Source organism: Salmo salar, chromosome 01 (assembly GCF_965601325.2).
Source record: "Salmo salar chromosome 01, fSalSal1, whole genome shotgun sequence".
In the NCBI taxonomy this organism is placed as follows: domain Eukaryota; kingdom Metazoa; phylum Chordata; class Actinopteri; order Salmoniformes; family Salmonidae; genus Salmo; species Salmo salar.
Window position 1 is genome coordinate 65,096,173 of NC_138291.1, and position 15,247 is coordinate 65,111,419.

Consider the following 15,247-nt stretch of genomic DNA (forward strand, 5'->3'; position numbering starts at 1 on the left):
GCAGTATTGAACAAAGGTATCTGATGTGTGTAGAGAGAGAATATGCCTCCAAAACTCCAACATCCAAAAGTGGATAATGAAACAATGTTCCTAACATAAAGAATGTGGGAAATGGTTGAGGGGGTTGAAACAATAAGCATTTAGCATTTTGTGATGTCATTATGGATTGTATAACAAGATAACTGTATCTTTAAGAGCTTTCACAATGTAGATATCAGATTGACTTCTCAATGTATTAAAACTTATGTGACTAAATATGAAAGCATGGAGTGGTGGCTAAAAACTACAAGACCAGAAAGCGTGGAGCGGTGGCTACACGTTGAAATTGTTAAAACTACAAGACCAGAAAGCATGGCGCAGTCGCTACATGTTGAAATGGTTTAACCTCTATGGGCTAGGTGGGACGCTAGCGTGCCACCCGTGGTGCACTCCATCAACAGCAGGTGCATTTCAAGAGCGGCAAATTTGAATCCAAATAAATGTCAAAATTCACATTTTTCAAAAATACAACTATTTTACACCATTTGAAAGATAAACATCTCCTTAATCTAACCACGTTTTACGATTTCAAAAAGGTTTTACGGCGAAAGCATAAATTTAGAGTATGTTAGGACAGTACATTTACAAGAGTTGTGTGTAATGTTTTGTCAAGTCAAAGACAGGGTCACCAAAACCATAAAACCAGCTAAAATGATGCACTAACCTTTTACAATCTCCATCAGATGACACTCCTAGGACATTATGTTAGACAATGCATGCATTTTTAGTTCTATCAAGTTCATATTTATATCCAAAAACAGCGTTTTACTATGGCATTGATGTTGAGGAAATCGTTTCCCTCCAATAACCGGCAGTCAAGTCAGCGTCACAAATTAAATAATTAAAATTAGAAAACATTGGTAAAATATTATATTGTCATTTAAAGAATTATAGATTTACATCTCTTGAACGCAATCAACTTGCCAGATTTAAAAATAACCTTACTGGGAAATCACACTTTGCAATAATCTGAGCACTGCGCCCAGAAAAATACGCGTTGCGATACAGACTAGACGTCATGTTGGGGAGATCTAAAATCGAAAATACTATGTAAATAATCCATTACCTTTGATTCTCTTCATCAGATGTCACTTCCAGGTATCACAGGTCCATAACGAATGTAGTTTTGTTCAAAAAAGCTCATCATTTATGTCCAAAAATCTCCGTCTTGTTAGCACATGATCTAAGCCAGCCGGACTTCTCGTCATGAACGAGGGGAAAAAATATATTTACGTTCGTTCAAACATGTCAAACGTTGTATAGCATAAATCATTAGGGCCTTTTTTAACCAGAACATGAATAATATTCAAGGTGGACGAATGCATACTCTTTTATAACGTATTGGAACGAGGGTACCCAACATGAACTCGCGCGCCAGGTGTCTAATGGGACATCATCGTTCCATGGCTCTTGTTCGGTCAGATCTCCCTCCAGAAGACTCAAAACACTTTGTAAAGGCTGGTGACATCTAGTGGAAGCAATAGGAAGTGCCAAAATATTCCTCAGCCCCTGTGTTTTTCAATGGGATAGGTTTAAAGTCAATACAACACATCAGGTATCCACTTCCTGTCAGAAAATGTCTCAGGGTTTTGCCTGCCAAATGAGTTCTGTTATACTCACAGACACCATTCAAACAGTTTTAGAAACTTTAGAGTGTTTTCTATCCATATATAATAAGTATATGCATATTCTAGTTACTGGGTAGGATTAGTAACCAGATTAAATCGGGTACATTTTTTTTATCCAGACGTGCAAATGCTGCCCCCTAGCCCTAACAGGTTAAAACTACAAGACCCGAAAGCTTGGAGCAGTGGCTACACATTGAAATGGTTTAAAACTACCAGACCAGAAAATGGTAAGACTCAAACTCTTGAGTGAAGAAGATAGACTACATCGGTACATTCAGTCTGCAGCTGTTTAAGTACTTTAGTCTAATAAACTCGACCAAGACCACCGCCTGTACACCTCTGAGTGTTTGTTAGGCTGGATACATCAGAGACAAAGAAGCCTACTACAACTGAGGACACTGTGACCTCTGGTGGACAACCAGACACTTACACAACAAGAGACTTACATTGAACTACTCGCCATAGACGGACGAGTGGTTTCAACAGAGAGATGACAAAGGCATACAAGCGTAAATATATGTGTTGCATTTCTTTTCAAATGAGTGGTTGTTCATGTGCAAAGTATTCATTTTTCATGAGCATGGCTTCCACATCTATGTACCAGCCCACTCTCTTTATCTTACCCATCCCCTTCCATTGTGTAACAAGCCGTCATGTCGGGTTGGTCCACTAGGGTCTTTCATTGCATTATGTTAGTAATCAATTCAACGTATACCGTGTGTGTGTGTGTGTGTGTGTGTGTGTGTGTGTGTGTGTGTGTGTGTGTGTGTGTGTGTGTGTGTGTGTGTGTGTGTGTGTGTGTGTGTGTGTGTGTGTCAAACGATGTTTATAATTAATCCTCAGGTTGTCTATTGTCAAAATAATCAATAATATTTCAACCGGACAATAGCGTATTCAATAGAAAGGAAAAAAAACGAAGGGTGCGCTATCTGCTTCATTCTGCATGCCACATAGAAAATGCTCTCATTCTTCCTCGTTTTTCAGAATACAAGCCTGAAACAATGTCTAAAGACTGTTGACATCTAGTGGAAGCCATAGGAACTGCAATCTAGGTCCTAACCCAACGGATACTGTATAGGCATTCAATTGAAAACTAGACCAACCAAAAATATCCCACTTCCTGGATGGATTTTCTTCAGGGTTTTCACCTGCCATATCAGTTCTGTTATACTCACAGACATTATTCTAACAGTTTTGGAAACCATAGAGTGTTTTCTATCCAAATCTACCAATTATACGTATATCCTAGCTTCTGGGCCTGAGTAACATGCAGTTTACTTTGGGCACGCTTCTACCAAAATTCCGAATACTGCCCCCTAACCTAAAAAAGTTAAACAAACTTTTTCCATGGTGCCCCAAGTTACTAATCAGTTAATTGTTACATGATTCATTTAATCACATAATAATTAAACATAGTTATTTGATTTGATAAAATAGCCATCATCACAATGATAGTCACGTCACGACATCTCTGTACTGTTAGGTGTCAGGTAAGCATTGTTTTCTCTACTGGTGCAGGGAAGCATTACTAGAAGCTTTGCCAAAGATCAACTGACTCAATGTTTGACAACTTTTGTACCCTGAGTCATCCAAATCCTACCCTGTAATAACCCATGAACTTTAGCATCAGAAGTGTCATGCATGCTCTTTTCATTTTCTATATTTGATATCAGCTCTAAAGTTTTGAGTGTGCTTTATCAATCATCTATCTCTCATTCTCTTCTGGCTTCTTCTAAAATACACTATATCCATTCTCTCACCATTTCTATCATCTTTTATCAACAACACCTTTTGTCTATTTTCATTTTGACTGTCTACTCTGTTCATTGTCTCAATCTTTCCTTTTCTCTGTATTCTCCTTCATTACCTCATCGCCACCTTATACTGTGTTTATCCTTTGTTCGTTATCTCCTCCAAATCCACTTTCCTCTCTCTATGGCCATAGCCTTTTTCTGTAGTCAAATTACCTAGTGGCCTCATGGGTGGAATCTTGTTAATATTTTTCATAATATCATACAAAATAAATAGAGATATATATATTTTTAATCCCGTGTTTCTACATGTATGTCAAACGGTTTTGTTATATTTCAGTCTTTGTGATATACAGTATATAGAGTGTAATATTGGGATGCAAACTCAAAATTGAATACATTTCAACTCTATAAATTAGGAAAAGGTGTCTTCTTTTTTTAAGCTCATAACTGTGTGTGAGGTTTATACTTTTGTTTCAAAGTATATTTGTTTAAGACTACTGAGAAACACTCTGTGTGACCCTGATTTAGCCCACTGCAGTAAAATATTAAACACCTTTCATCCTTTCTTCTGCTGTATCTATATCATAAAATGTATATGAACTTTGAGTTTGACATTCTGTCTCTGTTTCTCCTTATCCTTCCCTCTCGAACTAATCTATGGCAGCAACAGCAACTGCTAAGGACATCCCTGCTGAGACCTGAGGTAGAAACCTTACAGCTTCTCTCAACTCATAAGGATAATTATTCAATGCTCACACTGTGCTGTTCTGTAATGTGCTGTGCTGGGTTTCTATGGTTTATCTTTTATTTCTCTGTACTCATTTTATCTCTATGAACTTCTTCTGAAATTCAGGAGCTGTCCATGGAGTCAGGCATCGACCCAGGCCAAGACTACTACAGGGATGACTACTATAATTATGACCAGGGGTGAGTCCAAACTCCGCTGATCTTCCCATCTCTCATCAGTCTCGCTCTGATCCAGAGAATTTAATTGATGTCCACTGGTTAATTTAAAGGTGAAAGTTATGCCATTAAGACAAAATTACATTTCACAAGCCCCCGACACACACACACACACTGAGTGATCCTTTGGGTTGGAGAGTAATGTGGGGAAATTCAAAATGATGGGTTAAGTGTAATATATTGTAATATATTTATGCAGATCATGCCTGTGTTTACCCTTTCCACTCCCACCAAATGTAATCTATTTCTCAGCCTTGAGCGGAGCATGGCACCTGAGAGCCTGGTAATGGTCTCCTCCAGTAGGGAAGAGAGGGGAATTCTGTTGAGTCTGACAGTAATTGTGTTGTGAAGACTGGTCGACTATGTGGGACAGCAGGTCCTTATTAAAGCTGCTGCGGCTGAGGTTGCTATCACAATAATCCCAGACTGCCTTTGATCTGTTTCTATTTAAAGAGCATGGAGCAATTTAATAGCTGCCTTAATCTTTAAATCCAGCAATCATTAGCTGTATGCGGTGACCCAGCGAACTCACCTGTTCAGAAGGAGTTGCTAATGCAGATTTCCAATTGACCTGCTTCCTTCAGTTTTCACACAGTCACTGGTTTAATACAGCTGGCTTTTGGCACACATGACAAGTGGGTTACAGATAGGACCACAAATCTGTTTTGGCTTGCTATTTCAGGTCTGACGCAGATGTTGGTATGATGCTGATTGATGTCAGCCCCACATTGCACCTCATTTACTGATTCAATGTGGGGCTAATGGAGATTATGATATGGGCCTTTTAATTGTGCATCGCTCACAGCTGTATTGTGGGCAGAGTTTAGCCTTTACTCCCACATACATCACAGATTCAATAGTATATTGCAGCAATATACACTGCTCAAAAAAATAAAGGGAACACTTAAACAACACAATGTAACTCCAAGTCAATCACACTTCTGTGAAATCAAACTGTCCACTTAGGAAGCAACACTGATTGACAATAAATTTCACATGCTGTTGTGCAAATGGAATAGACAACAGGTGGAAATTATAGGCAATTAGCAAGACACCCCCAATAAAGGAGTGGTTCTGCAGGTGGGGACCACAGACCACTTCTCAGTTCCTATGCTTCCTGGCTGATGTTTTGGTCACTTTTGAATGCTGGCGGTGCTTTCACTCTAGTGGTAGCATGAGACGGAGTGTACAACCCACACAGGTGGCTCAGGTAGTGCAGCTCATCCAGGATGGCACATCAATGCGAGCTGTGGCAAGAAGGTTTGGTGTGTCTGTCAGCGTAGTGTCCAGAGCATGGAGGCGCTACCAGGAGACAGGCCAGTACATCAGGAGATATGGAGGAGGCCGTAGGAGGGCAACAACCCAGCAGCAAGACCGCTACCTCCGCCTTTGTGCAAGGAGGAGCAGGAGAAGCACTGCCAGAGCCCTGCAAAATGACCTCCAGCAGGCCACAAATGTGCATGTGTCTGCTCAAACGGTCAGAAACAGACTCCATGAGGGTGGTATGAGGGCCCGACGTCCACAGGTGGGGATTGTGCTTACAGCCCAACACCGTGCAGGACGTTTGGCATTTGCCAGAGAACACCAAGATTGGCAAATTCGCCACTGGCGCCCTGTCCTCTTCACAGATGAAAGCAGGTTCACACTGAGTACGTGACAGACGTGACAGAGTTTGGAGACGCCGTGGAGAACGTTCTGCTGCCTGCAACATCCTCCAGCATGACCGTTTTGGCGGTGGGTCAGTCATGGTGTGGGGTGGCATTTCTTTGGGGGGCCGCACAACCCTCCATGTGCTCGCCAGAGGTAGCCTGACTGCCATTAGGTACCGAGATGAGATCCTCAGACCCCTTGTGAGACCATATGCTGGTGCGGTTGGCCCTGGGTTCCTCGTAATGCAAGGCAATGCTAGACCTCATGTGGCTGGAGTGTGTCAGCAGTTCCTGCAAGAGGAAGGCATTGATGCTATGGACTGGCCCGCACATTCCCCAGACCTGAATCCAATTGAGCACATCTGGGACATCATGTCTCGCTCCATCCACCAACGCCACGTTGCACCACAGACTGTCCAGGAGTTGGCGGATGCTTTAGTCCAGGTCTGGGAGGAGATCCCTCAGGAGACCATCCGCCACCTCATCAGGAGCATGCCCAGGCGTTGTAGGGAGGTCATACAGGCACGTGGAGGCCACACACACTACTGAGCCTCATTTTGACTTGTTTTAAGGACATTACATCGAAGTTGGATCAGCCTGTAGTGTGGTTTTCCACTTGAATTTTGAGTGTGACTCCAAATCCAGACCTCCATGGGTTGATAAATTGGATTTCCATTGATTATTTTTGTGTGATTTTGTTGTCAGCACATTCAACTATGTAAAGAAAAAAGTATTTAGTAAGATTATTTATTTCATTCAGATCTAGGATGTGTTGTTTATGTGTTCCCTTTATTTTTTTTGAGCAGTATATATCACTTCACTCTCTCATGTATTTGTACAGATTCAATTATGCAGCACATCAGTGTTGACCCCTTCTCTCATGCATGTCATCTCACAAGTTAGAGGGATGTGGGGTGTAGAGCAGAAGTCAGACCAAAATAACCATGACAACTTGGGAATGGTTGATTATGCCAATTTAAGCATGTTTTATGCACATCGACTTATATCTAACACAGTACATATCTAATTGTTTTATTGTTAGAGCTAGTGCTTTAAATGTCTCACATCCCTAGCGGTGTGAGCAGAAGTTGTTAGTTACTGTCACCTCTCAAAAAATATATTGCAATGTTGGAAAGGAATTATGGTAGAAACAGCCCTTAAGCTGTTTCCCGTTTGTTTTTCCTCTCAGGTATGACCTTCCTCAGTATGGCAATCACAGGAAGCTGATCTCTCCCATGTACGATGAGCATGGAGAGCTGTTTATGGAGGATGACTTCTACAGCCCCCATGGGTCTGAGGTACTTATTTTACTATATGTATCAACAATTTGATATGATCAACAATTTGATTTTGATTATCAACACTATTTATCAATATCTAGGTTTCCATCCAATTGGCAACAGATTTTGATGTGAATATAAAAACAATCTGCTGAACATGAACGTCCGGACCCAGACCCTGACTCAACTTAACTGCCCATCTCATCACTGCCTGGACCTCCAGCGCTTAGTGATGATTTTATGGAAGAACCAGGCTGGGAAGCAGCACTACAGTACCTGTGCTGCAACCACTGCCACTAAAACTACCAGTGCCAGGAACATTGCAACCGTCACTAGCACCTCCAATGGCACTAATGCTACCACTGCCACTGTCACTAGCACTTCCACTGCTCCCGAGCTGGCTAAGTGAAAAGTCAGTCGACGTGCCCTTGAGCAAGGCACTTATCCATAATTGCTCCTTTAAGTCGCTCTGGAAAAGAACATTTGCTAAATGACTCAAATGTAAAATAATGTTTACAGAGTTGTGTGTTTCATATCCTGTTACTGTCATAGTTTTAAGATAACTTGTACATTGATTGCCAGACTTTTCTGTATGACCTGTTTGTATGCATGATATATTTTAATATACGTAAATACTATGTTATCTGTGCATTAACCTTATATTTGGCTCTCCATCTTTTGTTCTCAGCCTGGGGTGAGGATGAAGCGGCTCAAGCTGGTGGTGGACAGCTCCATGGGAGAGGACAGCGCTCCTGAACCCCAGAGGAACTGCCTGTCTAATGTCAACCGCCACGCTAACATCAATGGGAACGTCTACCTCTCTCAGAATGGGACCATTGTGCGGACTAGGAGGCCCGTGCACCCCAACAACCTCAAGGTGGGCTCCCCTGGCCAACTGGGCAAACAGTTTAAAAATCTGAAAATGCTGACTGAGACTCAGGAGAAGCTTACTCTAAACAGCATCGGGGAACCGGTAACAGGAAATGGAATAGGTACACTTACGGGCATTACCTCCGCCGTTGACATTAAACTCAGTCCTCCAATGGGTCCCTGGGGTTCAGCATCACGCTCCTTGACAGAATTGGGTCCAAATCCAACATTGCCAAGGCACTACATGACAGAATCAGCAGAAGCAACTGTTGTGTAGATGAGCAGGAGTCGTGTTTCGAAAGAAACGTTGACGTCCCACAGCAACCACACATTATCAGAGGAGAAGGAGCTGTGCATGGGGCCTTGGAACAGCCTGCACATACCGATGATTCAATTATGACATATGAACTGCTGAGTGTTTATCTTTCTGTTGACAAAGTTGACCATGTTTTTAATGTGTTGAGAGAAGGAGCAAAATAATATTCTATGCCTCTGCTGTATAAGCTGCAATCACTGTCCAAGACTAGCAGTGTGATTGCACTAACGGTATTATTGCACTATTCTTATGAATTTGATTTTGAGTTTTGATATGCTGATGTTTCATGTGTCTAATACATATCCCTGATATGGCTATTATACAGATCAGTGAAATTGCTGTGAAGCAATGCTTGCCTTGAAACATTTATGACAAGTAACGATTGTTGATTGGTATTATCCCTAAAAATGACATTGAAGGCCTTTGTCACGCTGGATGTTGCATAATATGTTTTATACGTATTTTCTTGATTTAGATGTGAATGATGTCTGGAGCCCAGATACTTGATAATATAGATACATATAATTATAATAATTAAGAAATTATATGTATTTTACTAAGATGGCATTTTATTTGCAAATAATGAAATATTATTGTGATGATTTTATGTTTTAATTATATAAAAAAATATATCTTATCAGAGTTAATGCAATTATTTTTGTCATTTTATATCGATCAGAATATGGAGAGAGATTATACACTTGTAACCTATGACATAGAAGTAATGCATACGTTTGTCAATATTTCAACAAAGAAATAAGTCAATATTGTCATTATTTAAACTATGTTGTTTTTAACAGACGTGTATCTACAGAAAACTTGATGTAAAATCTTTCTGTTTGAGATATTTTCTTAACACTTCAGGGCCATGCAGATGGAAAAGCACTACCAAATAATGTATTAATATCAACAGTAAAGTTTTAATGTGCAATACTTTGGACCATTGGCATAAATGATAAACAGCTGCAGGTTGAAGTAACACAACATCTGCATGTAAGTCATGTCAAGGCACATGTATTGTGTAGAACGCTGTTTACAAAGGCCCAATATTGAACTCTGACAAATTGTTGTTTTTGTTCTCGCATTAGCTGGTGATGTGAAAGGAAGTTATTCAAACTTGGCAGTATTTCTGAAACTTCCTGACCTATAGTATTTTCCTAAAGCCCCCTCCTTATATCTTGACTGACTTTGGGATAGGTAATTGTACTGTATAGTTGAAGTCGGATGTTTACATAGACTTAGGTTGGAGTCATTAAAACTCGTTTTTTAATAACCACTCCACAAATTTCTTGTTAACAAACTATAGTTTTAGCAAGTTGGTTAGGACATCTACTTTGTGCAGGACACAAGTCATTTTTCCAAAAATTGTTTACAGACAGATTATTTCACTTATAATTCAATATAGCACAATTGCAGTGGGTCAGAAGTTTACATACACTAAATTGACTGTGCCTTTAAACAGATTGGAAAATTTCAGAAAATTATGTCATGGCTTTAGAAGCTTCTGATAGGCTAATTGACATCATTTGAGTCAATTGGAGGTGTACCTGTGGATGTATTTCAAGGCCTACCTTCAAACTCACTGCCTCTTTACTTGACATCATGGGAAAATCAAAAGAAATCAGCCAAGACCTCAGAAAAAATTTGTAGACCTCCAAAAGTCTGGTTCATCCTTGGGAGCAATTTCCAAACACCTGAAGGTACCACGTTCATCTGTATAAACAATAGTTTGCAAGTATAAACACCATGGGACCATGCAGCCTTCATACCTCTCAGGAAGGAGACGCGTTCTGTCTCCTAGAGATGAATGTACTTTGTTGCAAAAAGAGCAAATCAATCCCAGAACAACAGCAAAGGAACTTGTAAAGATGATGGAGGAAACAGGTACAAAAGTATCTATATCCACAGTAAAACGAGTCCTATATCGACATAACCTGAAAGGCCGCTCTTCAAGGAAGAAGCCACTGCTCCAAAACCGCCATATAAAGCCAGATTATGGTTTGCAACAGCACACGGGGACAAAGATCGTACTTTTTGGAGAAATGTCCTCTGGTCTCATGATACAAAATTAGAGATGTTTAGCCATAATGAGGAAAAAGGGGGAAGCTTGCAAGCCGAAGAACACCATCCCTACCGTGAGCACAGGCGTGGCAGCATCATGTTGTGGGGGTGCTTTGCTGCAGGAGGGACTGGTGCACTTCAAAAAATAGATGGCATCATGAGGACGGACAATTATGTGGATATATTGAAGCAACATCTCAAGGCATCAGTCAGGAAGTTAAATCTTAGTCGCAAATGACTCTTCCAAATGGACAATAACCCCAAGCATACTTCGAAAGTTGGGGCAAAATGGCTTCAGGACAACGAAGTCAAGGTATTGGAGTGGCCATCACAAAGCCCTGACCTCAATCCTATAAAAAAAATTGTGGGCAGAACTGAAAAAGCGTGTGGGAGCAAGGAGGCCTACCAACCTGACTCAGTTACACCAGCTGTCTGGAGGAATGGGCCAAAATTCACCTAACTTATTGTGGGAAGCTTGTGAAAGACTACCCGAAACCTTTGACCCAAGTTAAAAACCTCTCCGGGAAATGTGGGACGATAGCAGAATGCCAAATTCAAAACAACAAAAATCTCACAATTCAAATTTGTCAAATTTGTCACACATACAAGTATTATATGTAAGTCACCAAATACCTCCTTTTTGTTCGCGCGTTTAGTCCAGCATTCGAAATTCACAAGAGCGCACGTTTAGACTAGACAAAAAGTCAAAATAGTTACATTACAGTTCGTAGAAACATGTCAAACGATGTATAGAATCAATCTTTAGGATGGTTTTATCATAAATCTTAAATAATATTCCAACCGGACAATTCCTTTGTCTTCATAAAGGAAAGAGAAGGGAGCTCGTGCTCACGCCCGCGCGCGTTTCTGAGAAGATGGCCTACTGCCAGACACCTGATTCCAACTGCTCTCATTCTCTTCCCATTCACAGTAGAAGCCTGAAACAATGTTCTAAACACTGTTGACATCTAGTGGAAGCCTTAGGAAGTGCAATATGACCCCACAGACACTGTATATTGGATAGGCAATCACTTGAAAAAGGACAAACCTCAGATTTCCCTCTTCCTGGTTGGATTTTTCTCAGGTTTTCGCCTGCCATATGAGTTCTGTTGTACTCACAGTCATAATTGTAACCGTTTTAGAAACTTTAGCGTGTTTTCCATCCAAATCTACTAATTATATGCATATTCTAGCTTCTGGGCCTGAGTAACAGGCAGTTTACTCTGGGCATGCTTTTCATCCAAACTTCCCAATGCTGCCCTCATCCCTAAAATGAAATACCTTTGGCTCATAGTGAAAAACCACAACACACATGGTCTAGTAGTGTACCCTCTTAAAGCTTGGAACCTGGATAGAGTATGGTGAGAAGAATGAAGGGAGTCTGGAAGATTTAAAATAGTTAATTTATCTGTTGCATCTCTGTTCAAAACAGTATTCAGGTTGCTCCCCCTCAGCCAACTGACTTGGCTACTCTTATACAATTCTAAGGGTGTGTTATTAAATTCATTCTGGGGTGCCAGTGCGCACTGGGTGTTCTAAATTCAGAGTGTTGCCAGATTGTCTGTTCCTAAATTCAGAGCGTTCAGATTTCACACTGGACGCTCTGTCCAAGGGGCGTTCTGACCTCACAACGGCAGTCAAACACTCAAGCTAACTGGCTAACGTTGGCTAGCTTGCTAGCTACTTCCAGACACAAATTACAATTTTACTCGCACTAGCAGAGCTGGTTAGGCTGTTTGCATATTATCCAGACCGTTGGTGACTCTAACTGTGCTGCTGGCAACAATTAAATTACGCTTTTTTGCCGACCTTTACTGACACCGGCCATATTCAATGGGTGTTGAGTGTTTGTAAATTCAGCAGTTATTCTGTGCTCTGGCACACTCAGACGAGAGCACTCTGAAATCGGAGTAGATAGCCAGAGCGAATTTACAAACACATCCTAAACAGCGAATGTACTAAAACAATAGTTTGTAAAAGGTAGATCATCTTATCTCATAGATACATTTTCATCATGTAATTCTCAACATATCCCTAAAAACAGCAAGTTACAATGTTTCCCTTTGTTTACACACTACAACAGGCTAGCTTGACTGGCGCAAACTTTAGCCGACGTTACCTTCTATGCTAACGGACTTTTATGAATTATTTAAACTATCAAAAAAGAACAACAATTATATAATTACATGCCGCTTAACTTGGTGTTTCATATCCTATGCTTTATATGCTCACCATGATGATAATGTTTAAAATACTTTGTTTATCTGGTGCTTCTCTCTTCAGTTTTCAGTTGGCTTGGATTTCTCATTCAACTGACTTACTAACTAGTCAGGCTAGCACGAGAGCCACTGTAGAGTAGGGTTGAGAGAGCGTAAATCCACCACTAGAGCGAGCTGCTCCCTCTGCGGATGGAAATAAGCACAACACCCCATGACTATAAATACTGTAAATTATTTCAAAATGCCAAAGATTAGGCTACATTATTTCTCATATTGCCCCACATTTCAGTTTGCCAACACAGGGAACCCAAACATGATTTAAGAAACTGTACTATCAATACAGAAAGTATTACCCCTTTTTCATAGCAATTATTTCCCTTTTCTTAGATGTTACAGACAAACTAGGACCAACAATAGTAACCTGCCTCTGACTTTATCAAAAACTTGTCCATACTGGTATATAAATTCATCAATATGATACCAACCAACCTCTTTTGACCTCGGGGGGTTTATTTCTTTAATGCATTATACTGCTATTATACTATGATAATGCACAATTAATAAAGATGGCAACATATGTACATTTTTGGTATCCTTTATCATAATTGTGCGTTGCCATTGTAGAATGTATAATGCAGGTTAAAACCATGGAATTTCCATGACCCACATCAATGGTAATTAAGAGGCAATACCATGGAATTATTTAGGTGAATGGCAGTACAATCATACTTTGAAGCTAAAACCATGGTAAACTTCCATGATTCAGATCTATACCATGGTATAAATGATGCCATACCATGGTAATATTTAGGTACAATGGAAGTACCATGGTAGTATCCTTAATACTTCAAGGCTAAAACCATGGTACATTTCCATGACATAGACTATAACATGGTATAAGTAAAAGTACCATAGTAGTACCATGGGGTGCCAGTGCGAAGAACGTTGTGTTAAGACAAAACCAAGACGATGGTAAAAACGCACAATTCCAAAGTCCGATCAAACAGATATTAACCGCGATCTTTCATAAGCTTGATTTTCTACCTATCACTCACCTGCCCATTTATCTTTGGACAATTGGAATTCCAGAATATAAAGAGATAGGGTAATGTGGAAAGAGTACGGAAGTGTAACATGAAGATTGAGACATTAACCTCTTCTCAAAACCCATGATTCAGAATGATGAATGTCATATTTGCTCATCAAGATTTATTTTTATTTTTAAAAACGTTCTGTTATGGCAGCTGATAACATCTAGTTCCAGTCACCCAAATTATTTTTATTACAGTGAGTGTCATTCTCACAGTTATAATGTTATGACTGCCTCCATTGGGCAAGGGCTGTTGTCAAGAGCATTTTAAGTACCATTATGGTTCTGCTTGTCTTATTTTTTTTAAATTAATTATTGTTAATCACAAATTATTCACTTACCTTTACATACTTAAGTCTATAACCACATTGCAAATGACGTGTTAGCCTGCTGGATAAATGTTATGTTTTATGCCTTACATGTTAGGTCATACCTGAAAACTCTCCAGAACATGCTCACAAGAAGCCACAAGATGTCGCCTCAAGCTTTATAATGAGAGAGACTGCTGTTGGCCCAACGAACCATGAAATCCCACTATACTACCAAGATAAATAACTTGGACCATGTCTACACAAAACAAAACTTTTTCTAATATGTTACTATTTACCTATTTAGCTTTTTTTGGCTTTTTAGCTTTTTTTGTCATGAACACTTCATAATCAATATATTGATTCACTTTAGTAAATGCTGCCAATGTAGCTAGTAGGTGGGCATGGTAATTATTTCGCCACTATGGCCTATTTATTGCCTACCTCCCTTATCTTACTTCATTTGCACACACTGTACATAGACTTAATCTCCATTGTTTTATTGACTGTATGTTTGTTTATTCCATGTGTAACTCTGTGTTGTTGTTTGTGTCACACTGCTTTGCTTTATCTTGGCTACGTCGCAGTTGTAAATGAGAACTTGTTCTCAACTAGCCAACCTGGTTAAATAAAGTTGAAATAATATTTTTTTTTTTAAATAACATCGTTTTTTGGATAGTCTAGGGTTGCTGCTTCTGAATAACTGGAGCAATACCAACACACTGTATAGTGTCTGTACTGTTGATGTGAAGTGCTACTTTTCCTTACCAAGCAGAGACATGAGTTACAGTGATGATCTGTCAAGTCCTGACCAGCAGAGGGCGTAATTGTGTTAGACTTGGTCAGGATGTGGCAGGTGGTTTGTGTTTGTTAAATGTTGTGTTGGTGATTGGGACTTCCAATTGAAGGCAGGTATGTTGAGTTGCCTTTGATTGGAAGTCCTATATAGGTGTGTGTGTTTTTCTTTGGGGTTGTGGGTGGTTGTCCATGCACTGCATTGTATGTGCCTGCAAGACTGTTGCTGTTGTAAGTACTGTTTATTGTTGTTTTCAAGTGGATGCTTTACGTGT

At 40.0% G+C, this 15,247-nt stretch overlaps 1 long non-coding RNA gene across 1 annotated transcript; it reads left to right on the forward strand.

The window, feature by feature from the left end:
* The first annotated feature begins 4,052 nt into the window (after positions 1-4,052).
* LOC145879686 (uncharacterized) lies at positions 4,053-7,325 on the forward strand. The gene is made up of 3 exons (XR_014392491.1): positions 4,053-4,124; positions 4,275-4,348; positions 7,223-7,325. It is a non-coding gene; the product is annotated as an uncharacterized LOC145879686 (long non-coding RNA).
* The last annotated feature ends 7,922 nt before the right edge of the window (positions 7,326-15,247 follow it).